Raw genomic sequence first — 25,831 nt, forward strand, 5'->3', positions numbered from 1 at the left:
GTAGGGTTGCCAGATTTAGCAAACAAAAATATAGGATGTCCAGTTATGTCCAAACTAAACAATTATCCATCGTTTATCTGAAATTCAAATTTAACAGGCTGTCTTCTATTTTATCTGGCAACCCCAATGCCAGAGGCTTCCCACTGCACTTGGAACAAAGCTCAATCTCCTTGCTAGCTTCTGTGAGGCCCCCGATCACGGATGCTGGCCTAACTCTCTGTTCCCATCTCTTCCTCGTTGCTGTCCCTTGAACATGCCAAGCTTGTTCTGTCTTGGGGATCACTGCACTGGCTGCTCCTTCCAGCTGGAATATTCTTCCCTCAGATCTTTGCTTGGCTTCCTGCTCCAAGATGACCACCTCTTCCTTTTTTTTTTTTTTTTTTTTTGGTAGATATGGGGGGTTCTGCCACATTACCCAGGCTGGTCTCAAACTCCCGGCTTCAGGCAATCCTCCTGCCTTGGCCTGTCCAAGTGTTAGGATTACAGGCGTGTGCCACCATGCATGGCCTCAAGCTGACCTCTTCAAAGAAGTCCTCTCTGATCTTCTAAAATCCTACTCTCCATCTGATGCCTCAGTCTCCATCCCTTTACCTTGCTTTTTTTTTTTTTTAATAATATTCATTACCAGCTGATAGAACTTGGTTCTTATCCATTTCTCTTACTGGAAACTAAGTATTATGAGGGCAAAGACTGCATCTGCCTTGGTTATTAACATATCCCCAGGGCTGAGAACAACAGGGAGCACAGAGTAGGCATGAAGCAGACATTTGTTGAATAAGTGAAGGTTCCAGGAGGCATCGCATGTTCTTGAGAGCCACGCCAGAAGCTGTGCCAGGCTGACACACCCCAGCAGGTGTTATTGACTTCTCAGTTATGTCACGTGCTAGGGAAAGTGTGGAGAGATGGGAGGGGAAGAGGAGCGCTCGGGACCGATGCACCCACTCACATGGAAGACGGAAGAGGTGGGAGGTGAGAAGAGAACCTGCTGCTCACCAGGTAGGCCTGATGCCAACCTGAGTGCTACCCACTTAAAAAGTAAAAATACCCAATACTAATATTTGTCCTATTCTTTATCTGACGGAGCCTCCACCCACCTTCTCTCTTGATGGTAAACATAATACAATGTCATACCTATAGAGAACTTCCATATGCTTATTCCCTCCCTAGACCCACCACAACCTCACATGGAAGGTACTCCTGCCCTCATCTTCGTGGGAAGAAAGTCAAGGCTCAAAGAGGTGAAGAAACTTATCCAAGATAACACAGCAAGTAAGTAACAATGTCAGGATTTAAATGCAACAAAACAGAGATAATGAAATGCACCAACCCTGAAGCCAGGCTCCTTGGGATGAGATCGTACTCGAACGCTGTCTCTATCTCAATGTCCACCTATAAAGTAGAGGTGAGAAGAGTCCCTCCCTCACAGAGCTGTGGTCAAGATTAAATGGGGGAATACTAACTTGCTGGAAACAGTGCTAGCCCATAGGAAGCAGTAGGTTAAGTGTTCTTCATTACTTTAAGTTCAGATTGTCAGAGTCCAAATCCCCTGCAGGTTGCATTGTTTATTCTTTCTTTTTTTGAGACGGAGTTTTGCTCTTGTCACCCAGGCTGGAATGCAATGGTGCAATCTCGGCTCACTACAACCTCTGCCTCCTGGGTTCAAGCAATTCTCCTGCCTCAGCCTCCCAAGTAGCTGGGATTATAGGCATGCGCCACCATGCGTGGCTAATTTTGTATTTTTAGTAGAGATGGGGTTTCTCCATGTTGGTTAGGTTGGTCTTGAACTCCCAACCTCAGGTGATCTGCCTGCCTTGGCCTCCCAAAGTGCTGGGATCATAGGTGTGAGCCACCACACCTGGCCCTGCATTGTTTTGAACTCAGACTTCCAAAAGTCATGCACCTTCAGCCTCCTCCCCCGGCTGTATCATCCTTTCTCTCCAGATCTTGGTCTCCTTTGCAAGTGGAGGGATGGTCATAAAGCCTTCCTCCCTTGCTGGGCTGGTCATTAAGCCGCCTATCCTGACCAACTGCGCTGCCCCTAATGTGTCTATTTCTTCCACTTCTGATTGGTAGGGCACACTGATTGGTCCCAGTGGGCCCACTCCACCTCCCTAATTTTTCCACCACTCCTGAACCTCCCTCAGTGACCTCCCCCAGCACTGGCCCTAGCTTTGAAAGTTTTATGCCTTTCCTAAGCACACATCTAAATGTAAAAACACTACATTAAGCATCAAGCCCTGGTTTAGAGCTTCAGGCCAGTAAATTAAAAGTTATAGTTCCCACAGTAACCATCTCTCTTCTTATTATGCCCATATTTAGAACTGCGTGCTACTGCAAGGCAAGGGCTGACAAATTTACTCTCTCTCTCTCTCCCCCCACCTGTGTGTGTGTGTGTGTGTGTGTGTGTGTACACATGTGTGTCAGGCTGGCTAAGTTTATGAGGAGTGCAAAATCTCAGAACTTTCCTGACTCTGGTGAGGTTAAATTCTCAGCAGCAGTGGGTGCTGCATGGTTGCTCAAGCAGGAAGAACTCCAGAGCACACCCTGACGAATGCCCAGGAAGCCGCATTCAGCGCACTTCTAGGGCTTGGTTTGGCCAATATCGTGACAGATAAAACACAGAGAGATGAGACAGACAGAGGTGACCGAAGGGAAAAACCAAACAGGCAAGGAGCATGGTTAGGGGAGAAGTGATTTGGGGAGCGCAAAAGAAAGAGGCAAAAAGGAAATGGGTACTGAGAAGAAGGAATATATTGAGGAGTCCAAAAAGTAGAAATGACAAAAAGAAGAAGAGATAGGCAAAATACTCAGAAGAAGGACATGTAAAGAAAAAGGGGAGGGTGGGGGAGAATTAAAATGGAGAGAAGGTCAGGTGCGGTGGCTCACACCTGTAATGCCAGCACTTTGGGAGGCCGAGGTGGGTGGATCACGAGGTCAGGGGTTCGAGTCCAGCCTGGCCAACACAGTGAAAACCTGTCTCTACTAAAGATAAAAAAAATTATCCAGGCGTGGTGGTGGGTGCCTGTAATCCCAGCAACTCGGGAGGCTGAGGCAGGAGAATCGCTTGAACCTGGGAGGCGGAGGTTGCAGTGAGCTGAGACGGTGCCATTGCACTCCAGCCTGGGTGACAGGGCGAGACTCTGCCTCAAAAAAAAAGGATGGAAAAATGATATGAATAACTAATCTTGTAGATACTTATAATGTACATCTTTCACATTACCCATTACAGAGCTTTCACTCCCACATGATCACTAGACGTCCGTCCTCCATTCCTCTCATGCTAGCTGCTTCCATGGGCAAGCTCCGCAGGGTATGAAGGGTAAGAGAGGGTACTCTGTGGCCAGGCTGCCCTGAGTTGCCTGGGGCAAAAGAAAAAGGCAGAAAGGAAATGGAGACAGGAAGAGGGAATACAGAACCCAAAAAGTAGAAATGACAAAAAGAAAGAAAAGTTAGGCAAAATGAAGTAACAGCTACGTGACCTTCAGAAAGCTGGTTAATGTTCTTAGACCTCAGTTTCCTCCTTTATAAACTGAAGATAATGGCCCCCATCTCATGGGCTGTCCTCAGGACTAACTAAGTATACTCATGAAGCACCAGTAAGTGCTATGTGAATGTAAGGGCTATAAAAGTTTGTCATTCAGCCCTCCCAGCAACCCCAGAAATAGGTATCTACATCCCCAGGTAAGGCTGGAAGAAGCCTGACCTGAGTTACTCTCCCAAAGATCAACAGGAGGTGGAATTCAAACGCACCTCATGCTCCTTCTACTAGAGACCTGGGGAAAAAGAGGGAGGGAAGTATGGAAAACAGGGAAGAAAAGAAAGGGAGAAGGACCTTTCCTTGTAGGGTGAGGGCAGACAGAGTGAGAAGGCAAAGAGACCAGAGAAGAGAAGAAAAAGAAAAAAAAGAGGAATGGTAAGAGAAATCCTGAGGCCCCCTTGACAAAGGCAGCCAAGGTGGAGGCTGGCTTGGGGGCCGTCTCCATCTGACATTAGGGGCCCCGCTAGCTAATGAGGCTGGCACTCGATGTTGCAGGCTGGCACCTTCTTGCTGTTCTGCCTACATGCCTGTCCATCCCTCCACCCACATCCTTCCATGGCTCCATCCATCATCCTCCTGGTCTCATCCAGTACCACTGAACTAGTGCCACAACACAGAGCAGGCGCTCATGTGGACCCTGCCATGGCGCCTCCACAACAAGCCTGCCAGTTATTTCCTAGCTCAGGAACCTACACCAGAGCTGGCGGGGCACCAGACCCCAAGTCCTCATCTCCAGGGGGACCCCAGGTTGACTGGGCAGCCCGTGGAACAAATCATCCTTTGGCTTGAGAGCAGTGCAAATTTGCTATGGATGTCATTGAAAGAAATAAATATAGAAACCCCAGAATGGCTCTGGGCAACTGTTTTCCAAAGTCCAGCCACGCTCTGTTAGCAGATGTGGAGGCAGCCACAACTGCAAAATGTTAATCCAATTGACATTTTGAGGGAGGGAGGAGAGAGGGAGGGAGGGAGGAGGAGAAGAGGCTTACTGGTCAGGAGAAATGGTTTCACCCATTTCTAAAAGATGGGAAGGAGGAGGGAATTAAAAATAGATTTGTTGCTGCCCTAACACCACAAGCCATGCACACAACATTGATCACAGAGAGAATAAGCACGCAGAGGATCAGATGCACCAGTACCAGTGGGCTCATTTCTCACCAGCAAATATTGACTGTGCCGTAAGAAACTATGCAAGCTCAAGACTGGAATATTGCTCCTCATGGGGCAGGAAACAAGTCAGTCAGCAAGCAAAACGCATGCCTCTCTGCTCACATCCATACATCTCTACACAGGTTCAGACATAAAAATCTGCTAAGCCCCATTAATCTAAGATTCCCAGCATGTCCTGGACCATCATGGCTGATTTCTAATAAGCATTTGCAAAGGCCATTACTCCACTTAACAATTAGCCTCCTCCTACTGTCTGGGTCAGATCCTTCAATGGGTCTCACAGTAAGACAATGGAAGACCCATGTGGAACTTAGAGCAGCCTTGGCCTAGGAGGGGTGGCCTCCCATCTTCTCTAGGCAGCTCCCTGGACTCTAGGAGAGCAGTTCTCTTCCTCCCTCTACCCCCATATTTCTTTTCTCCTAAGTGAAGAGGGTTACAGTACCTTGAATAGACCTTAGAGAAAAGCATCTCCCTCATTATGTCACTGATTTGTTTCTGAAAATAAAATGTTTTGTGCCAAAAGGCTACCATGGAACCAATCTCCTATTATTTTAAGTACGACAAATTATAATTAAAATTATAAATCATAATTAAAAATTAAAATTTATTGTATGCTAAGCAAACTGCCCACTTCCCTTTCCAATCAATGTCCAAAATGGAAAAGAAAATACCATTAGATAGTTGTATGTAAATGACAACTTCTCTTGTTAGGATGCAAAATGCTTAAAACACTGCTTCCTGATCACAAAGCTATTCATGCAGCCATCAGCCAACAGGGGCTATGCATGCAGTAACACGGCCTTCCCCAATAACAGCAACATTTATTTATTTATTTTATTTTTATTTTTATTTTTTGAGATGGAGTTTTGCTCTGTCACCCAGGCTGGAGTGCAATGGCACAATCTTGGCTCACTGCAACCTCCACCTCCCGGGTTCAAGTGATTCTCCTGCCTCAGCCTCCTGAGTAGATGGGAGTACAGGCACCAGTCATCACACCCGGCTAATTTTTGTAGTTTTAGTACAGATGGGGTTTCACCACGTTGGCCAGGCTGGTCATGAACTCCTGACCTCAGGTGATCCGCCCACCATGGCCTCCCACAGTGCTGGGATTACAGGCGTGAACCACCGCACTCGGCCAATGGCACCATTTTAGACCCTCATTATCCTCTTGCTGATGCTTAAGGTTTTCAAAACGTGTATATATCATTCTGACATTCTACCAGTTTTATCAGTTCTGTAACTCAATATTTATCACATACCTCATTTTGCTAAAAGTACTGTATCAATTTTTACAATGTAAGCATAAATTCTCTGTATGTAAACATCATTCCAAAAATATGACATATGTACTTTTTATGAAGTTTAGGTATTAAAAAAAAAAGGCAGAGAACTACCATTCAAACCTGCAATCCTGTTCCTGAGTATATACCCAAAAGAACAGACATCATTCTATTATAAAGACACATGCACACATATGTTCACTGCAGCACTATTCACAATAGCAAAGACATGGAACCAACCTAAATGTCCATCAACAGTGGACTAGATAAAGAAAATGTGGTGCATATACACCATGGAATACTATGCAGCCATAAAAAAGAATGAAATCACCTCCTCTGTAGCAACCTCGATGGAGCTGGAGGCCACTATCCTAAGCAAATTGACATAAGAACAGAAAACCAAATACCACACGTTTTCACTTACAAGTGAGAGCTAAACTATGGTTCACAAAGGCAGAAAGAGCGGTACAATGGACACCGGAGACTCAGAAGCGGGAAGGCTGGGAGGGATTGAGAGCCAAAAAAACTACCTGCTGGGTACAACGTACACTACTTGAGTGACAAGTCCACTAAAATCTCAGACTTAACCACTACACAATTCATTTTTATAGCCAAAAACCATCTGTAACCTTAAAGCAACTGAAATGAAAAAGAAAATTAAAAAGAGGGAGGGAGGGAGGGAAGGTAGGGAGATGTTAGGAAAGAGCTCTCATTGTGTTATATATAATTTACCAAATTAAAACAAACAAACAAGAGTCATTCTACTAATGTAAACCTCAACCCATGGCTGGACGCGATGGCTCATGCCTGTGATCCCAGCCTTTGGGAGGCCGAGGCGGGCGGATCACGAGGTCAGGAGTTGGAGACCAGCCTGGCCAACATGGTGAAACCCCATCTTTACTAAAGATGCAGAAGGTTGCCTGGGCATGGTGGCACACGCCTGTGGTCCCAGCTGCTCGTGAGGCTGAGACAGGAGAATCACTTGAACCCCGGAGGTGGAAGTTGCAGTGAGCCAAGATTACACCATTGCACTCCAGCCTGGGCAACAGAGCGAGATTCTATCTCTATTAAAAAAAAAAAAAAAAAAAAAGAGAGAGAGAGAGAGAAAAGAAAAGAAAACCTCAACCCAGAAGCACGCTGTAGGGTGTGCCTGTGTGTCACGGTAGACTTTATATGATAAGTCTTAGGTTGCAGTGCAACCCAGGTGTAGCCAGTGACCATTTTACTCAGGGACCCACCCTGGAGGAAGGAGCTGTACCTGCTCACATATTTGAGGCCCAATACAGTCCTGAGGTGGCTCCCTCTGTTACCACTGTCTTGGAAGTAGTGAATTCTGGAATCAGTTTTTCCTGGTGACATTAGCAGCTTGTCAAATGACATGTTAGATGTTAGGAAAGAGTTCTCATTGGTAAGATGAAGTGCTACCAACAACGTGGACTGGCTACAGTATATTAGAGATACTCCCCACCTTTTCATAACACAGAAGGAAATCTAGAGAGGCTGACATCAACATTCTTAGCGATGCTGTCTAAGGGTTGATCCATAGCTATTGTGTTTCCAGCTGCTGCTTAGGAGAAATTCGGTTTGCCTAATGCCAACTATGAGGGTGACAGCAATGGTCCCTGTCACAGTGTCACACCTGCCTCTAGTGAACCTTTCTGTAAGAGAGTGGTCAGAGCATCTGAAAGGACAGAGGGTAGAGACATATCTTTATTGTTGGTTGAATCACTGTGCGCCTACTAATGAATGCTTGATCAATAAATGTCTCTTTGTGTGGCAGAATCTGGTGGAATAATTTTTTTTTTCATCACGATTTGTTAGTGAAGTTCTAGTTTGAGGTTCTACCATCTTCAACTTTTTGGCCACTACTATTACCTACAAATTCAGCTAAGAGTTGTCCATGACCAAATTGATATAGGTAAATTCACACACACACACACACACACATGGGGTGGGGGCGGGGGGAGAGATGGGGGGGGAAGGGAGGGAGTAGGGAGAATGAAAAAAATAGGATCAGGTAGCCCCCTAGTCTCTTCCAACTATAAATGTTTGCATTGAACCTTATCTAAGAGATGACTAGTGGTCGTGTTTGCATGCCAGCACTGACTTTGGGGGCATGAGCAAGGATGAGATTAGAGAATGAACCTTTGGGCTTATCTTTACAAAGTAAAAGAAATAAATTAATTAAGTGCTTACTGAGCATCTTTAGTGAATACTATATCCAGGCTACATCCCCAATCCCAGTTATTTCAGTCTCCTAAGATTTTAATTTTGTGTACTCTCTATTCAATTCAGCAAAAATCACCCTTGTCCCATAAAGCAATGATCAGATAGCTGCAGCAATTTTTTCTTTCTTTCTTTTTTTTTTTTTTTTTTGAGCTCTGTCTCCCAGGCTGGAGTGCAGCAGCAAGACCTCAGCTCACTGCAACCTCTGCCTCCCAGGTTCAAGTGATTCTTGTGCCTCAGCCTCCCGAGTAGCTAGGATTACAGGCTCACGCCACCATACCCTGCTAATTTTTCTATTTTTAGTAGAGACAGGGTTTCACCATGTTGACCAGGCTGGTCTCAAATTCCTGACCTCAAGTGATCCATCCACCTTGGCCTCCCAGTGCTGGGATACCCGGCCGTGATTTTCTTAACAAACAACTGCCACCTGATGCAGATGAAGGAAGGTATCACACATCCTATGATTTTATTTTCAGATTTTTCCCTAATATTTTATTATGAAAAATTCCAAACACACAGTAAAGTTGAAAGAATTCTACAATGAACATATATATAGCTGCACCTGCGATGTACCATGACCCTCTTATCATATTTGCTTTTATCATATTTATCCTTCTATCCATCCATCAACACATCTTTGGTTTTTTAATGCATTTCAAAACAGTAAGACAGTCAGCAGCACATTACTTCCTAGGCATTTTAATATGTATATCATTAACCAGGATTCAATAATGTTTATGGGTTTTTCCCCCCCTTCAAGGTAAAAGTTACATACAATGAAATGCACAATACACTGGAAAAATTTTGACAATGCATACTCCTATGTAACCCAAACACTTTTCAAGATGCAGAAAGTTCTGGAGTGATGAGGAAGTTCCCTCAAGCTCCTTCTCTGACAGTATCTGCATCCTCCCACCATAGGCAATCCCTTCTTGATTAAGCTTAGTTATAGATTGGTTCTTCCTGTCCCCAAACTCAATCTATTAGGAATCCTGAAGTATATATTCTTTGGGTAAGCTTTCTCTCATAACATCAAGTTTTTGCAATTCATTCAAGTTGTTTCATGTATTGCTAATCTGTTTTTACTTACTGCTTGGTGAGTGGCATACCATAATATTAACAGAACAGAAATTATTTATCTATTCTCTCAGTGATGAATACCTGGGCTGTTTTTGCAATAACAGTTTCATAGTCCAGCAATAACTACAACTGCAACTGAAGGGTCAGAGGGTAGACACCTATTCAGTATTTTTCTGTTTTGTTTTTGTTTTTTCTTGAGACAGAGTCTCACTCTGTTGCCTAGGCTGGAGTGCAGTGGCAATCTTGGCTCAATGCAACCTCCGCCTCCTGGTTTCAAGCAATTCTCCCGCCTCAGCCTCCTGAGTAGCTAGGACTACAGGCACTTGCCACCACGCCCAGCTAATTTTTTGTATTTTTAGTAAAGACAAGGTTTTGCTACGTAGGCCTGGCTGGTCTCGAGCTCCTGACCTCAAGCAATCCGCCCCCCTCGGCCTCCCAAAGTGCTAGGATTACAGGCCTGTCTATTCAGTTTTATAGGAAATCACTAGACCTTTCTTTAAAGGGGATGAACCATTTATATTCCCACCAGTAATGTGTGAGAGATACAGCTGCAACACATTCTTACCAACATCTGATGTTGTTAGTTTTGTTTTATTTTAATTTTAGCCACGCCGGTGGGTTTGAAATGGCATCTCATTGTGGTTTTTCCTGCTTCCTGTGAGTTACTTGAACATTTTTTAGAATTCCATTGTAATTTACCTATGGTGGTTTTTAATGCATCTCTTTGTATAGCTTTTTGAACGGTTGCTCTAGGTATTACATTACATATGCATAATTTATCAAAGTCTACTGGGGCTGACATTTTACCAGTTCGAGTGACCTGCAGCACACTTAACTCCCATTGTATCCCTTTATCCTCTCTCATTTACAAAAGGATTGCCTTAAATATTTCCCTTACATATATCAAAAGCCACATTAGACGTTTTCCAAACTTCTTTACATCTTGGACTCTGTTGTGAAACCCAGTTTCCACCAAGCAGACACACCTGTGTGACATGACAGAGGCAAAAATGAACGCCAGGAAGTAGAGGATGCTCTTGGGCCTGCTTCTGCTGTTTTCTGGCAAGCACGAGCAAGGGATGTTATTTTCCTTTTGAGGCAGCTGTCGTTAGAGCTCTGAGTCCAGTCCCAAACTTCTCAAGTATCAAAAAGTATGGTTCTTGTCCTGCTCACACAGATCTCAGCAGATACAGCAGGGTCCATAAGGGAACAGCCGCCCCGTGGCTTCTTAACCAGTTTCCTTGGTGGTCTGGTTCGATATGGTTCTCGCCTGTGCCTCTAGCCTCTCTTAGGATTCTTCAAGGCACTTAAGAATGGTAATACATTGGCTGGGCGCAGTGGCTCATGCCTACAATCCCAGCACTTTGGGAGCCCAAGGCGGGTGGATCACGAGGTCAGGAGATTAAGACCATCCTGACCAACACTGCACTCCAGCCTGGCGACACAGCTAGACTCTGTCTCAAAAAAAAAAAAAAGGAAATACATCTTTTTCTGTTGAAGCTCATGCATCCTCTTGTCTGTAACTGAACTCTAATGGTTATAGTCCCACAGCTAATTACTGGCAGAGCTGGGATCAAAACTCAGATCTCCGTTCTTTCTTCTGCAGTGCGCTGCGGAGTCTTTCTCTCAACAACGTTCTTCAAAGAAAAAAGAGTTGAAAGTCCCACATTCTATTTTGAGAACACACACTGGGAATGAAATGTTTGTATTTCTCTGTCACATCCTTTTCACCCTACATGTGTGGTTATCTTTGCCTGGGTGAGTTAAACCACTGCTCAGGAATGAGACACTGTGGGTGTTTCTTAGGCAGCACAACGGTGACAGCAATAAGCATATTTTCCTTGCTACTGGGGCTGGATTAATCAAGACATTTGTTTCTTAAAAGATTCAACTCACCGCAGTAAACAGAGAAGGATGTAATCTGCAGTGGCTTCTCACAATTTATTGCTTATGGACAGACGCTTATCTTATTTATTTTTTAAGATGGAGTCTCACTCACTCTGTCACCCAGGCTGGAGTGCAGTGCTGTGATCTCTGCTCACTGCAACCTCTGTCTCTGAGGTTCAAGCGATTCTCTTGCCTCAGGCCCCTGAGTAGCTGAGAGTACAGGAGCACGCCACCACACTCGGCTAATTTTTGTATTTTTTTGTAGAGATGGGATTTCACCATGTTGGCCAGGCGGGTCTTGAACTCCTAGCCTCAAGCAATCTGCCCGCCTTACCCTCACTCAGTCACCCAGGCTGGAGTGCAGTGGTGCGATCTCTGCTCACTGCAACCTCTGTATCCAAGTTTCAAGTGATTCTCTTGCCTCAGCCCCCCGAGTAGCTGAGAGTATAGGAGCACACCACCATGCTCGGCTAATTTTTGTATTCTTTTTGTAGAGATGGGATTTCACCATGTTGGCCAGGCTGGGCTTGAACTCCTAGCCTCAAGCAATCTGCCCACCTTAGCCTCCCAAAGTGATGGGATTATAAACATGAGCCACTGCGCCCAGCCAACAAACCCTTAGCTTAGAACTCAAAGATTTGGATGGACATTTCAGCTCAGCTACATCCCAGGTAGGGCCATTTACTGAACTTCCACTCATCCAGCCCAGCTGGCTTCCTTGCTGATCTTCCAACAAGACAAGCACACTCCTGCCACGGGACCTTCACACTTGCAATGTCCACTGGATGGAATCTGCATCCTCTCGATATTTGTGTGCTGTGCACCCTGACTTCACTCTAGTGTCTGCTCAAAAAGCTTTCCCTAACACCCTGCTCCCCTGACTTACTTTCTTCCCCATAACACTTAAATGACTCAATCTTATATACCTATTTCTTCACTGAGTATCCCCTGGTGACTGGCACATAGCTCGAACTCCATAAATCTTTCAAGAGTGAATGAATGCCTGCCTACAAGTTTGACAGAGACTCGGGGTCCTCCTCTGTAGGCTGACCTCCCAAAGCTGACCTCGAACAACCACTGTAAATATGAACTGAGACTGGTTATATGAAAACCCATGATGGTGAAAACATGTGCTCAGCACGTAGTGAGCATTTTACAAGCTTTACTGTTTCTAAGAAAAACTATTTTTCACATTCTAACATCTCTGAAGTCGAGAAAGTTTGAGCAATCACTGGAGACCACACAGCAGGGGTAACACAGCTGTTCCCACTAGTGCCTTCACCTCTTTGCAGAATGGGTGTCACAGGCTTCAGTGAAAATCCCGGAGACAATGAAGGGAGTCACTCTTTTAACCGCTATGAACCAAATGGTTGTGGGAAGAGGCAGAAAGAAATGGAGAACCAGATGTGTTTAGCAACATTCCTAGAAGCAGAGCCAGGAGGAGGCCAGCTCCACAGAGCTGCAAAGTGGGTTAAGTGTCGTCTTCACAGGATTTTCATAAGAAATGCTGCATGCTCATGATGATGCAGAGGACGGCACGATGTAGACAGATGCAGGAGATGACACTGAGTTGAAAAACAGATTCTGAAGAGTGAGATTCCAAGCAAAGAAGCTTTTGCAATATCTGAACCAATATATTTGCCTATACTTTCCTTTATGTGTAGGCATAGCAATAAAATATGACAAAAACCCAAGTGTAAAATAGTTCTTTCAATAAGCATAAAAGAAAGATTCAAAGAGATAAAAAAAAATTGTGCCATGATTTAATTAAAAGATTTCTTGGCTTTACATAAAACAATGCCATGTCTTACACTCAGTGGCATCTGAGGTTAGGTGAATTTGTTTGAAAAAAAAATTGAAAAACAAAACTCCAAAGCACTCTTGACCCCAGACACTTCTCTATTGGTTCATCCATTGACCTAATTTCCCTGTATTTAATTCCCATGTCTATTTTCAAGACTGATTTACACTGCAGGTTCTGATGCAACCACTGACTTACATTGCAGGTTCTAATGTAACCACTGTCCTTAACGAGTACATAGATTTGTTGCCTTCTCTACAGGGGCATGAGATTTGTTGCCTCCAGGAAAGGCAACAAATCTATGTATTCCTTAAGGACAGTGGTTCTCAAAGGGTTGTCCTGGGAACAGCCGCATCACCTAGACAGTAGTTAGAAATGCACATTCTGAGGCCTCCCAAGACCTGCTAACTCGGACACTGGGGGAGAAGAAGGGGTTCCAACAAGCCTTCCAGGTCATTCTGATGCATGCTGGAGTTTGAGAATCGATGCTATAGGAAAAACACCCAGTACCAACTACCATCAACTTGACCACTCATGTGTCACCACTCACTGAAGTTTAACTACAATGTCCAGAGAATTAATTGTGTACCAGGCACTATGTGGAAGGCTGAATGCTGCCTCACAATCCAAAGTGGTATGTGTGAAAATCACTAAATAAAATGCAAAATGGGATGACATGAGGGCTGGCGGGGGTGCCAGAACCATGCTCTGTTCAGGGAAATAGAGGACTGATTCTGATCCAAGAGTCCCGGTGGACTTCGTCTCTGAATTTTATAGGTGAAGAAGCTGTTCAGAGCCCACTGTGGTGCTCTTATTGATGGAGAGGCACAGTCCCTCTTCCCCAAATGCTGGTGGCCTGAAGGCAGTGTCTGAACTGGCCTTGAAAAGTGAGTAGGAAACCCATAAGTAGGCAGAGGTCTTCAAGGACATTCTGAGTAGAGGGAAAAACGAAACTAAATAAAGCAGGGAAGTGCGAAAGTAATTATTTTGTTCCGGGAAGAGTGGGTGGCAATCTGCAGTAGTTTAGGTACCTTTTAAGCTTGTCGGAAAGGTTGACAAGGCATGAGAGACCTGGAGGGACAGGAGGGTGTAGCCGAAGAGTGGATTTCCACATCCATGGTCTGAGGTGAGCAGCTGGCAGTGAGGACAAAGATGTTGACAGCAGTGTTTCTCACCCTGTAAGAGGAACATGGATTTCCTGGGATCTTGTTAAACTGCGGGCTCTGATTCATAATCTTGGGATGGGCCTGCAGTTGTGTCTTTTTGAGCAGCTCCCAGGTGATGCTGATACTTTTTGTACCTGGATCACACTCAGAGTGGTGATGGCCTGGAGGGGAACGCAGGTGCTACAGGGAGAGTATGTGAAGATGCTTGGAAATGATGCCTTTATGTTGCTGTCAGGATACATGATTGGATGGGTCCATGATGGTGTTTTCAGAAGAATGGCAACAGATGGAAAGGAAAACGGGAATTGGGGGCAAAAGTTTTCATAAAGGGAAGGCGGAACGTGGAGTTCTGCAGATGAAAAGGAGGTTGCTGGAAACAGAACAGTGCATCCACTGCAATTAGTCTCGGCAGTGCATGACAATAAATTCCTGATAACAGTGGCTTAAACCAAAGGGACTTTTATGTCTGTCTCACATCCAGAAAGTCAGGAGGTTGGTAGTGTAGCGTGGAATGTGATTTAACAGTGCCATTGACTTCCCTGGATCCCATCATTCTGCTTTACCATCCTCAGCTCTAGGTTGAGGCCCCTCAGTGTCCAATACCATGCTAGAGCATCAACATCCTTGTTGTAGGCTGGCAGCTAAAAGTAGTGGAAGAGAAGGCCAAAAATGGGGACACATCTCAACAGCAAAAGTGATTGTAAGTGGATTCCCTGAAGTTCCATAGCCATGCCCAACTGCCACAGGGGCAGGGAGACACTGTCATTTCTTTGGCTGCTTTGCTCTCCTGAATGCAAGCAGAAGTCTGTTCCTAAACAGAAAAGGGACAATGGATATAGGGAGGCAACATGGCAGTCCTTGCTGCAAGGGGAATCCATGGTGACAACTCAAAAGGGGAGGGCACAATGAAGTAATCAGATTCTTAGGGGATACTTGAGTGTCGGCCTCTTGTGCTCATGGGTGTCTGAATCTACTTGTGTCTTGCGATTTTGCTAGTTCATTAGTGTGAGTGTTCCTCTCCTCTGTCATAAAAACCTGTCCAAATCCTTCTCATCTGCAAGAGCCAGCTCCACTGCCATCTCCTCCATTAACTGTGGCTGCATTTCACAGGGTTGTTCCAAAAAGTCAAGGTAAAACACTAGGAACAATGCTTGGCACATATTATGTACTGGGCACATAATAACCGCTTAATAAATGCTAGATATGAATTATATGTACCAAGACCCAGCATGGGTGCAGACACATAGTAGGCATTCAATATGCATTTGCTGAATGTAATCTGCAGCTTCTGGACTGACCTCTGTGCCTTAATTTTTTCCTGGGGCTCCTGTGTCCACCACACCTACCATTCTCCAAGGCCCATCCAAAAGCCAGAATCTAGCCCCCAATAGGGACATTATTTAGATGAAAGAACATTTTTCCACAGCCATCCTAGTTTTCAGGGTCTTGCCAAGAAATAGAAAAGAAAAGCAATATAAATGTTAATAGGAAATTGTCTATTCACTTTTACTTAGGCTAATCTACAGCAGACCAACAAACAGGGAATTAGACAGCCGAAGGGACAGGAAAACACGGGACCTTGACAAGCTGAAGCCCAACGGACTGCAGTTTCTAGGAGGAAATGTAATTCCAGGCCAACAAGGAAGGCTACGTGGAAATCAGGACAGAGGGCTTCTCCTTGGGATGCCTCTATGGTGTGAGATGAGGTTCCTGCTGTGGTCCCTGTTTTCCTGGGCATCCATCAAATTAGTGTCTACCATATGCAGCCACAGGTCTGAGTGGTAGGGACAAAAAGGTGATTACAGCAGCTCCTGTCCCCAAGGACTACAGAGGCAAGAAAAATAAACCTATAACTACAATACAGTGTGAGGTAAATGTTACTAGATGTGTAGGCTCAAGATATTAGATAAGCAAGGAAGAAGGGCAGATTGCCAGAACAATAGAGCAGAAGAAAGATTAGGTACAAAGTTGTCTTCCTGTAGAGCAGAAGACCCTGAGACGGCGTTCTAAAGGGTGACTAGGAGTTACTCTGGCAAAGAAGGCAGGAAAAGGTGTTCCAGGAAGTGCGAACACCAGGTACAAAGACTAGAGTGCATGAGTTCATGTCCTTTGCAGGGACATTGATGAAGCTGAAAACCATCATCCTCAACAAACTAACACAGGAAAAGAAAACCAAACATTGCATGTTCTCACTCATAAATGGGAGTTGAACAATGAGAACGTACAGACACAAGGAGGGGAACATCACACACTGGGGCCTATCAGTGGGGTGGAGGAAAAGGGGAGGGAGAGCATTAGGACAAATACCTAATGCATGTGGGGCTTAAAACCCAGATGACAGGCTGACAGGTGCAGCAAACCACTGTGGCACATGTATACCTATGTAACAAACCTGCATGTTTAGGACATGTATCCCAGAACTTAAAGTGAAAAAAAAAAAAAAAAGTAAAGAAAAAAAGACTAGAGAGATACATTATGATAGGCTAAATAATGCCCCCAAAGATTACCACTTGATAATTCCTGAATTTTTTGAGTATTGCATTACATAACAAAAAAGGACTTTGTAGGTATGATTAAAGACCTAGAGGTGGAAGATGATCTCAGATTATCCTGCTGGGCCTGATATAACCACAAAGGTCCTTTTTTTTTTTTTTTTTTTTAGTGAGACGGAGTCTCGCTCTTTCGCCCAGGCTGGAGTGCAGTGGTGCTATCTCGGTTCACTGCAAGCTCCACCTCCAGGGTTCACGCCATTCTCTTGCCTCAGCCTCCCGAGTAGTTGGGACTACAGTCGCACAAAGGTCCTTATAAGAGAGATGCAGGAAGAGTCAGCATCAGAGGGAATGTTGGTGTGATAATGGAAGCAGAAAGTGGTGTCATTCATTTTGCAGATGGAGGATGGGACCACAAGCCAAGGGATGCAGGTGGCTGCTAAAAGCTGAAAAGGGCAAGGGGATGGGATTCTCCCTCAGAGCTTCCAGAAGAAAACAGCCCTGTGAACACCCTGACTTTAGTCCAGTGAGACTGATTTTGGATTTCTGACCTCCAGAACTATAAAAGAGCAAATCTGTATTATTTTAAGCCACTAAGTTTATGGTGATTTGATATAGTAGCAACAGAAAACTAACATATACGTGTTAAGGTGTGTCTTCCAGAATGTTAAGGAAGAACATCAGAAAAATGAATTGGAGGAGGCAGGCTCAGGCCAAGTCATGGAAGGATCTGTGCACCAGCCTGAGTTTAAGTTTTATCCTCAATGTGGAGCTTCCACTAAAGCGTCTTAGCAGAGGGATACTAAAGCGCTGAATTGTCAAATTTCTAGATCTTAAATCTTAGGAATGACCACATGTCTAATTCTCCATTTTATTGACTCATTTCTTTTATTATAGACTGTAATGACTGTATAAAACAAAGGAATAATCTAATGGAATATGGAAGGCTATGTCATCCCTCCAAATTCCACTCTAATGTTCTTGAAGATGCATACATGTACCTGCAGGGCTGTGACCCAGTACAAGCTTGGGTCACAGACAGGGGAACTTACTGGAAACTGGTGATTTCTCCCCAGAATCCTGGCCTGATGATTGCTGTATGGCTACAAAGGCCTCGTTCAAATGTCCCACCCTGCCCCAACTCCAGGAACGGGACAGGCAACCCATGCTCACTGAGTGCTCTCTTAGGGCCAGAAGCTTTGTGAACATTCCATCATTGAGTTCTCTGTGATCCTTCTGGGCAGTACCCTCCGCTGCCGGGAGCCTCTTGCAACTGAGCCTGATTCCCCGAGCACTGCTGTTGCAAGGCACGACACTCATCAGCGAAGACTGGAAAAGATGATAATCCACCTACACAGGGTCCCTACCTACCTCTGCCCAATCTCTGTCTACACACAGAAAAGCACTGAACGGTAGAATTCCAGCCAGCCTCCTCCTTCTCACTTACTCCTGATACACCAACCTTTATGCACTCACACACCCCTTGTCAGGGCCCCTGCCAGCTATGTCCTTGGCCGAATGTTGCTTGCTGCCAAAGGAATCGCTTAGGTGGCCTCTAAAGCAGCCCCGGATCTGACAAGCTGGGTCTGCTCTAGCACTGCTGCTAGACCCCTGAGGCCACAGCCAGACACGCAGAGGCTCTAAAGCAGTGCTCTGCCTGTTGCCAGAGCCGGAGACCCACACTAAGGAGGACCCAAGGCACAAGAAACCTGAGTTCAATTCCTCACTGAGACACTTCACAGCTGTGAAACCTTGGCCAAGTCACTGTCCTTCCATCAAAACAGTAGGGTGTGGCCCATCACCAACACTTGCCACCATGGTGCACCCCATAAATTAGAAAGCTACACTTCTCATGCATCTGACAGGTCCCACAGCCACAGAGGGCTCTGTGGTGGAAACACACACAATATAACACAACACAACACAACACAACACACACCTGGCAACACTGGGCACTGCTGAAGCCTCAATTTTGAGCTGTTTTCAACAGTGTTGTCATGAACAGATTCTTGCAGAGTCTATTCCACCCCCTTCCATATTTTCTTTTAGAATCTATATTTGGAGACAGCATTTCCCTGAAAATAAAAGCATTGAGTTGAAGGGTCTATCATGGAGTTAAAGGATATGCACAATTTATGGTTCTTGTGATGACCTGGCTCTCTCCAGGAAGAGCGATGTTGATCCCACCAGCAAGTCAGATCAGACAGCACTGTTCACATCCCTACTTCATTCCAGCATGGAATTAAGCACTTCAGTTATTATTTTCCAATATCACACAATGCTCAGCCCCATTTGACTGATAAGGAAAGTAAAGTTATGGAAAGCAAAGCGACTTGTCCAAGGCAATGCAGTTATTTTGAGACAGAGCTGGGAGAAGAATTTAAGTCCCTAGAATCTTCCAACTCCATTGTATCTGCTGAATTATTCAGGTCTTTGAGTTATCCCACACTACTTCAACAGCTTTCATTTATTACAGATAACCATAAGGCCAGGTTCTAGACTGGCTACTTTATTATATACACTATTGCATTCATCCAAGTCAATAAGGCAATAAACATGATAATGTTGATGATGATAATAGCACCTACCTACTACTGAATGTTTAATATGTGCAGGCATCATGTAAGGCACTTACATTATTTTAACTCTAAAAATCTATGAGTTACCATTAACATGCCCAGTTTATAGATGAAAGAATTGGAGCTCGGAAAAGAGACATCCCCGAAGAGTCCCACAGATGATAAATGGAAAACACATCCATCAATAAATAGATTTGAACACAGGACTGGCTCCTAACAGTTAACTGCCCAGGTGGGTGACAAGCAAGAAGGTTTCTAAAGATGACAGTGAGAAAAATCAGCATTCCATGTTGGTTTGTCTTCCCTGCAATGTGCTGGCTGTGTGTCGTTTGATCAGTGCTGAGTTTATTTCAACCCCATCAGACCAGCTGCATACAAATGCATGTCTTTCTCTTCTGGGGGCTGCTTCCCATTATAGCAAACATGGATCACACGGCTCAGCCCACACCCCCACACAAGCCTCCAGGGTACCGCCTCCAATGGCCAAGAGGGACCTCATCAGGGCCTGAGAACAGAGGGAAAGCTCCCTCTCACGGCACCATCTGCACTGCAGAGGAGGAAACAGGAAGGGGGAGCTCCTAGAAAGCAGCAATACTATCCTGGTATAAGGGGTGAGCTTCAAGGCTAGGAAAGAAGCCACAGGACAACTAATAAAATTATTAAACAAGTAACTTGATGTAATTTCAGATTCTCCTCCTGGAAGGGGATGGAAGAGGTTCTAGTAAAAATAAACTGAATCGCTTTAAAGAAAGGAAATGATTCAGCAAATCCAGACAGAAGATACCTGGGCCACAGATCATTTGCATCGCTAACCTACCTTCTTAGAAGTTCTTTTCGTCAAAAGACAGAGAGACATAAATCCCCGTGAATTGGCCCTTTTCTGCCCTCAGGCAGGTACAATCTCAAATTCTTCCTGATCCATGACATCTCAGATCCTGAAACCACTGCAGAATGAAACAGCCCTATGGACACCCTGACTTTAGTCCAGTGAGACTGATTTTGGACTTCTGACCTCCAGAACTATAAAAAAGTAAATCTGTATTATTTTAAGCCACTAAGTTTATGGTGATTTGATATAGTAGCAACAGAAAACTAACATATGTGTTAAGGTGTGCCTTCCAGAATGTCTTCCAGAAAGCAGCCTGAAAAAGCAACCATCATCCCATCATCGCGTAAGAATTATATCATCTTCAGTAGATCCAGAACTGGCACGCAAGACCAATTCTAGCTGAATAATATCATGGCTACTAAAGATGTGGGAGGGAATGGGGAAAACACGCTGGCTTCCCTCCCTCACTGCCCTGACACTAGATGCATTTGTCAGGTGAGAAACGGAGAGCTCCCGGGGCCACACCTGCCCCCTGGCACAAGCAGGCCCATCATTTGACTGTGAGTCCATCAGCAAAATACGGGGAGTATCCAGATGAAGAGGAAAAGCATTCAACCTCCCTATAACAAAATTTATAAAATCAGCGTTAGCTTGCCAGGGATCCTCTTTGACTGTAACTTAGAAAGTCTCAAGGTGTTAACAGCTGGAAGTGGTTATTAGGTTCCTAAAATCCTATAGCTGGGGTTTATGGCTACATTTCTGATGCACAACAACCAAGACTGTCCAAGCACACACACGCCATGCTCCCTCCTTTCTCCAACTGCTCTGGCTTTGCAGCCAATCTTACTCCCTGGTCTCAGTTCTTTGGAATCAAGGGAACTTTCTAAAATATCAAGCTGCTTTAGAAAAGCGTCAATTTGTAAATTCTCCATTTGGCCCTGTCTACCTGCAAAGATACAGATAAGTCCGGGGGAAGCAAAAGAAGAGGATTTTGTGTCTCTTTTTAGTTTCCAGATGGAGCTGCCTCCCACAGTCGACCCACACACCCAAGTGGCTGATGTCACTGTTATGATTTTAGTAGCACTGTGAGGGCCCTGGGGGCGAGAACCCCCATAAAAATCAACAATATCAAGCACATCTGAGAAAGCCAGAGAGATAGAACCTAGGGAACCAGAGTGTGCTTAGCTCTGGAAGTGTCTGCAGAATTGCCAAGCAGAGACCCATCATATCGACATCTGTGCACACACACAGGATGGAATGAGCCAGGACCTTAGAGAGGATGACACTTGACCAGGCTGACGATGTCCAAGCTGCTGAGAAGGATCCAGTCCCAAATATCACCCAGTAGGACCCTCAGGGAAAATTCCCTTGGCCACTATGTAGAATGTCAGGCTCAGGACTAAGAAAGCACCTGTCCCAGAGGAGAAAACAGTGTTTTCAACCAAGCTTGGCACTGTCGTGAGTCCAGCCTCCACGGACTGAATAGAAGTTAGGAGTTGCTGATGTGGAGCTGCTATTGGAGGGAGGGAGGGAGGGAGGGAAAGAGAAAAGAAAAATGTAAGGAATATGACAGTGCACTGGGCACTGAGGCTGTCTATGGGGAAAAGACGCTCTGGAAGGGGGTTGTGGTGGCCAATGCGTAGACAGAGATCCTCATACCCAGCCCGGCCAGAAGCCCTCCTGAGTGCCCCTCGCTATAACACAGACATTACACGCCTGCCTGAGGCATTTCATCCCTTCAGGTGACTGTCATCGTACTATGTTGCTAGGGCGGCCGTAACAGAATACCAGACTGTGGGGCTGAAACAACAGGAATTCATTCTCTTAGAGTTCTGGAGGTTGGAAGTCTGATATCAAAGTGTTGGCAGAGTTTGTTTCTCCTTTTTTGTGTGTGTGAGACAGACTCTCGCTCTGTCGCCCAGGCTGGAGTACAGTGGTGCGATCTCGGCTCACTGCAACCTCTCCCTCCCTGGTTCAAGCGATTCTCCTGCTTCAGCCTCCTGAGTAGCTGGGATTGCAGGTGTGTGCTACCACACCCGGCTAATTTTTGTATTTTTAGTAAAGTCGGGGTTTCACGACGTTGGTCAGGCTGGTCTCCAACTCCTGACCTCGTGATCCGCCCGCCTCGGCCTCCCAAAGTGCTGGGATTACAGGCGTGAGCCACCGCCCCCAGCCCAGAGTTAGTTTCTTCTGAGGCCTCTCCTTGGCCTGCAGCTGGCCATCTTCTGCCTGTGTCTTCATGGGGTCTTTCCTCTGTATCTGTGTCCTAATCTCTTCCTCTTATAGGGACACCAGTCGGATAGGACTAGGGCCCACCATAATGACCTCATTTTACTTTAATCACCTCTGTAAAGACCCCATCCCCAAACAGTCACATTCCTGGGTACCAGGGGTTAAGGCTTCAACACATAACTTCGGACATGGAGGGGCGCAATTCAGCCAATCACAGTCATTACCACTTTTATACCACTGAGCAAAATGAGACGCACAGGAAGTAAGTGATTCTCAGAAGCCACCCCACTCATCTGCAGCAGAGCCAGGATTAAAATCCAGACCTCCAAGACCCTGAAAACACGATCCCACCACGCCACGAAGCTGCTTAGACCTGTGAGGTTGCTGGCGTCAGGCCCGGTTTCACAAATCAGAGAGCCGAGGCTGAGGAAGGTGAAGGAACTTACCAGAGGGTCACAGATCTAAAAAGAGTGGCACTGGGACTCATATCTAGGGTCTATCTAGCTTTACCCCTACTAGTCATTTGCATTGAATGCACGCCAAGACTGCACTTGGATTGAGACTCATCCTTGGTGAGGCAGTAGCGCCCTTCCTTCATAACTCATTCTCCTCTATTCAGGGTGGTCCAGGTGGCATGGTTGTTTAGAGGTACCCATTCTCCATTTTAATTCTTTAATTCTTTTTTTTTTTTTGAGATGGAGTCTTACTCTGTCGCCCAGGCTGGAGTGCAGTGGCGCAATCTCAGCTCACTGCAAGCTCCACCTCCCGGGTTCACACCATTCTCCTGCCTCAGCCTCCCGAGTAGCTGGGACTACAGGTGCCCACCACCACACCCAGCTAATTTTTTGTATTTTTAGTGGAGATGGGGTTTCACTGTGTTAGCCAGGATGGTCTCGATCTCCTGACCTCATGATCTGCCCGCCTCAGCCTCCCAAAGTGCTGGGATTACAGGCGTGAGCCACCGCGCCCGGCCTAATTCTTTAATTCTTAAATTAATTTCTTAATACTTACAAATCTGAGGAAAGGTGTTTAAAATCCTTCATTAAAGGCCATTCAACTATACGATCACAGCATCCTTCAGTGAGTCCCCACGTTACTGACACGGGCTCTCTGATTTGTACTTTATGCTTCCTTGGGGACTCTCCGTGGTGCTTACTATAAAACCTTGTACTAAGTAGTTTCCTGATAAATATTTGCTGAATGCATGAATGGATGGACGGACAAAGTGGTCCAAGGAACCTCAAAAGGCCCTTCCCAGCTTTAAGCTTCATGATTCTGCTCTAGGGGATGACACAGTGGGATTGCTGCCCCATGGCCGAGCACTGCATCAGATCTAAACCAGAACTTTTGATCTCCTCAGTGTATCTTCCTCCAACAAAGCGAGCATGTCAGGGCAAAATCACCAACCAAAACAAGGCAGGGATAAGAAGCTGTCTTTGAGAATAATGGGCTCTACCCAGGCACAAAATGATAGAAAGCTCTGGGAATCAATTAAACTTTCCCTTTATAATTAATGCCAATACTTTTTTTTTTTTTGAGATGGAGTCATGCTCTGTCACCCAGGCTGGAGTGCAGTGGCGTGATCTTGGCTCACTGCAACCTCCACTCCCAGGTTCAAGCGATTCTCGTGCCTCAGCCTCCCAAGTAGCTGGGATTACAGGCATGCGCCACCAAGCCCAGCTAATTTTTATATTTTTCATACAGACGGGGTTTTGCCATGTTAGCCAGGCTGGTCTCGAACTCCTGACCTCAGGTGATCCGCCCGCCTCGGCCTCTCAAAGTGCTAGGATTACAGGTGTGAGCCACCATGCCCAGCTGGCCAATGTTACTTTGATGTACTTTCCTCTCTCATCAGATCTTTGCTAGGCAGAAAACAAAAAAAAAGGAAAACTTCATCATCACCGTATAATTCCACTGTCCTTGCTGTCTATGTTCCCACTTAGAAAATGCTACTGCCGTTCAACAAATGTCTGTCTGAGTAGCTATACAAGCAAAGAACTACCCTGGGCACTTTCCAAAGAAGCAGAAGACAATAGCTCATGACAGCAAGGCAGTTACAAGCAACACAAGGAGATTTAAAAAAAAAAAAAAAAAAACACTTAAGAATGCAGAATAATGTAATACAAATTGTATTCAGTGTTAAGCCTTTGAGGAATAACCAGTCTGGGGAAAGGTTTTAAAGTCTAACGTCTTCTCAGAAGAGAATGAATCAGTGAATCAAAGAATCAAATTAAAAATGAGAGCTGGAAGAATTGGCCCCAGAAAATGGCTAGGTCACAGTCTAATGGATGATCATGGTGATGAACCAGCCAAGGAGCTGAACAAGTTAGGAAGACAGTGGCAAGGAAGGCTCAGAAGCCATACTGTGTGTCAAGGGGAAAGGAACAACTCGTCCCTGGCTGGCTGGAGAAAGGAGAATGGGAATGACAGCAGCAGGTGCAGAGAGTTCCTGGAGGACCACAAAAGGTTCTTTTAATCAGAGGCATTTAGACTGGACACAATGGGTACAAGGCACTCATTTGATTTTTCTGAGCAGAGGAATAGAATGATGCAAATTCCTAAGGAATTCATAACATTCCAACAGCTCTGCTGTCATCTGAGTAGAATAAATCAAGATCACCACAATGGCAGGTACATTGATCCAAGTGTAACGGGGTCATCCTACACACTAGAGAAGGAAATGGCAAAATTCTTTAAAACCAGGGGCACATTTCAATGGGAAGTCATTAGTTTGAAAAAGGGGCATTAGATAAATGCTGTATGATGTTTTTTCTCAAAAGACCAGTTAAAACTTAGAAATTTCCAAAGCAACAAATCACACAGCTGCAAAAGACCTTCGGTAGTAAACTGTCCCAAATCTTTATGTAAGAAATCATTCACTCATCATTTATTGTGCCTCTACTGTGTACGAGGCACTGTGCTGGATACAGACCCCAAGCAAGCAAGAGACGGCCAAGTATTATAGGAGCAGTTGTAGGATGACAAACACCGAGCTCCAGCTTAATCCCACAGAGGTACAGCAGTTTCCCCAGGTGAACAAGGTGAAGCAAGGCAGGAGAGAAAAGAGCCCTGCTAAGTCAGGAGCTGTGCAAGAGCAAGGGGTGGCCACCAGGCTCCCATGTTTTGTAACCTGCTGGAGCGAAGGGTCCAGGGGGTCTGCAGCAGGATAGGAGATAGGGAAGAACTGAGATCCGAAGGTTAGAATGGATGGGTCTCTTTCAAGGGTTCTAACCCCTGTGTTAAAATCCTCTGCTACACCACGCCTCAATCTAGAATTCTTCACACTTTCGTTTAAATGTGTCCTAAAATACTGAATAGAACATGAGTCTGAAGGATACCCTGGAAACCAGGAATGAGGCCGACCTCCTTACTGGAGAGAAGTTAGGTGAGCTGCCCACAGCTGACGGATACATAGGATGCTGTACAGGAAAACTGACTGCTACCTATGGCCAAATGATATGAGCAGAAACACCTCTGAGACCAGACTAAAAGGAAAGAGCACAGAGAAGGGAAAAGGTAAGAATGAGTTTGTTTGTGTTTGTTTTAGAGTTGGG

At 45.2% G+C, this 25,831-nt stretch overlaps 1 protein-coding gene and 1 non-coding gene across 7 annotated transcripts in view; both read right to left on the minus strand.

The window, feature by feature from the left end:
* The window catches only part of LARGE1 (LARGE xylosyl- and glucuronyltransferase 1), a 769,194-nt gene that overhangs the window by 532,876 nt on the left and 210,487 nt on the right, over positions 1-25,831 (minus strand). The window lies entirely within an intron of this gene.
* On the minus strand, positions 18,154-18,289 carry LOC112130701 (small nucleolar RNA SNORA76). Its single transcript, XR_002912933.1, has one exon. It is a non-coding gene; the product is annotated as a small nucleolar RNA SNORA76 (small nucleolar RNA).

Source organism: Pongo abelii, chromosome 23 (assembly GCF_028885655.2).
Source record: "Pongo abelii isolate AG06213 chromosome 23, NHGRI_mPonAbe1-v2.0_pri, whole genome shotgun sequence".
Classification (NCBI taxonomy): domain Eukaryota; kingdom Metazoa; phylum Chordata; class Mammalia; order Primates; family Hominidae; genus Pongo; species Pongo abelii.